Below are 2,415 nucleotides of genomic sequence, written 5' to 3'. Positions count from 1 at the left end.
TTCTGGCGCTGCACGGCTCTGTCCGGGAGCGCGTACTGCGCACGCTCGTCCCATATCACCCGGCAGCCTGCCCTTTCGCTCGTTTCAATGGCGCGCATCTCGAAACGATGCGGACGGCGCAAGGTGCCACTTCTGCAGTCGCTGTGCAAGCACCGGTACTCCCGAGCGATAATATAGCGGCGAAAATGCCTCTAATGTAATAGCATGGCTCGAGCGCGCCATGCAATACGCTTTCTTCCTTGATGCAGCGCGGAAAACATGCAGTTTTTCAGCTTTTCTCAAACGGAGTTGCGTGATATGCTCATCTTGCAGTGATGAATTTTGTGCTCTGTCTCGGAGACGTTATGCCAGCTCCATTTCTTGGTGCCAATATTGCGCGTGCAGTGGTATGCAGTAAACCACTGAATATCGCGCGTCCAGAATGAATGGCCAGGAAACGCAATAAATAAACAGTTTATTCTTATAAGCCAGAAAAAAAAGAAAACGATAGCTATAACTGCTATCCAGGAAGGATCACTACTTTCAGTATTTAATCAAACGCCCATCGGCGGCAATCACTTGCGCCACACGAGATGGCATCGAATTGTAAAGCGCGGCCACGATCTCGGGGCGTGCACGAAGTGCTTCCCACTCCTCCTGTATGGCCGCGAATAGGGTCTCCTTCGTTGAACTTCCAAGATTCCGCGCCGCAAGTCGGCGTTTCACGAGACCCCAGACGTTTTCAATGGGGTTCAGATCCGCTCCTACAGGTGGCCATTCCAATGTGCGAACAGCAAGGCCCTCAAGCAAAGATTTCACACCGCGAGCAGTGTGAATCGGGCTCCTGTCATGCTGGTACACGAAACAACCATCCTTGAACGGCCCATTCAAGACATAAGGAAGCAATTCTCTCTCTATTATAAGGGAGTACGTGGAGGCCGAAAGGTTCCCATCGATAAGAACCAGTGGTCCAAGTCCTTCCCTGGTCATGGCGGCCCAGACACTCACAGAGCATCGGCCACTGGCAAAGACCGACTGCGTGTACTGTGGTGAATACCTGGCGAGGAAGGAAATGCAGGATTGGTTACACGGATTTATAAGAACGGCAATGCCACATAGTCACTTTATCCCCGAACAATTTCGTCTTACTTGAAGATCCATATAATGAAATTTTAATTATGCGAGATCGCCAAGATGGTGCGAAATATTCGACATGTTGGTAAGGCACCCTCAGTGCGTTCCAGAAGGCCTCGCAAACTCAACTGTATTTTTCTAAGGTAATGAGGTACAATATACAAAAAAAAACATCACACATTGGCTAAGGTGCTTAAGTTTGGCGAGCTGCTCACGATAAGAAGTAACACAGCTTAAAGAGAATCAAAGCTAAGCAACGTTCTACAGCAAGTTCGAAGACAATAAAGTGCTGGGCTTTACTTGCCTTAACCACAACGTAATTAAGGCGCACTGTAGTGGGTGACCTGCCATTAATTTTTACCAGCTGCGGTTACTTACCCTGTGCACTACTCTTTCTACGCATTCAATGGTAAATAGTACAAGGATGACATTATTGTAGAAGACAAATCGCAAATGTTACCTCGAGTTCATTGGACGCCATACTCGCCGTTCCTGATCCCAGCGACTTGAAAACGTTGATTCATCGCTGAACACGACTTCTCCCCACTCTTCTGATCCCCATGTCTACACAGAACGCGCAAACTGCAGTCGCATGGATCTTTGCCTGTCCGTGATGTGGGGCTTCTGGGCCGCGACGCAGTTGGCAAGCCCTGCTTCTGCCAACCTCCTACGGATAGTCCAGACGGACGCGTTGAGATGCAATGCATCTTTCATGCCTTTCGCTGATATATGGGGATCAGCTACTACGGCGGCGATAATTAGCCTGTCCACTTCGTCATCTGTGCATCTTGACCTTCCAGCACGGTCTCTGTCACTGATCCCCCCTGTTTGTCGGTACGCTTGGATGGCACGACTCACCGCATTTCTTGACCTTTGAAGGAGCCGGCAGATGACCCGCTGAGAAAAGCCTTGGATGCTTAACTCTACGATGCGTCTCCTTTCATCAGCTGGTACTCGGGGCGACATTTTTGAAGACGAATGTGGGGGCCTTGAAACCCCCGATCTTATACTCTTTCGAGAAGGGCACTGTCCAATAGCTGTCCAATAGCTGGGCTGTGCCGCGATATGCTGCCATTCAACATTTGCTGTACGAGATAATTTCTTCAAGTCAAGTCAAGTCAAGTCAAGTGCTTTTATTTTCATTTTTTCTTACATTCATGCTTATACAGATATCTGGACCGATAGCCAGGAAAGGCTAGTATCCGGTCCAGTGTTAATAATAAAACATTCAGGTCAGTGCAGTATTTACAGTTAGGTATACAATTACATATCTTAACAGACAAACAAACGAACAATGGTTTT

At 48.3% G+C, this 2,415-nt stretch overlaps 1 long non-coding RNA gene across 1 annotated transcript; it reads right to left on the bottom strand.

Annotated features, from left to right (window-relative positions):
* Positions 1–437: 437 nt before the first annotated feature.
* Positions 438–2,107, bottom strand: LOC125756742 (uncharacterized). Its single transcript, XR_007414714.1, has 2 exons — positions 1,574–2,107; positions 438–1,036 (listed from the first exon to the last, which is right to left on the bottom strand). It is a non-coding gene; the product is annotated as an uncharacterized LOC125756742 (long non-coding RNA).
* Between the last annotated feature and the right edge of the window lie 308 nt (positions 2,108–2,415).

This window comes from Rhipicephalus sanguineus, unplaced genomic scaffold (genome assembly GCF_013339695.2).
Source record: "Rhipicephalus sanguineus isolate Rsan-2018 unplaced genomic scaffold, BIME_Rsan_1.4 Seq580, whole genome shotgun sequence".
Classification (NCBI taxonomy): Eukaryota; Metazoa; Arthropoda; class Arachnida; order Ixodida; family Ixodidae; genus Rhipicephalus; species Rhipicephalus sanguineus.
Note: the sequence above shows the minus strand (reverse complement) of the source record. Positions and strands in the feature narration are given on the sequence as shown.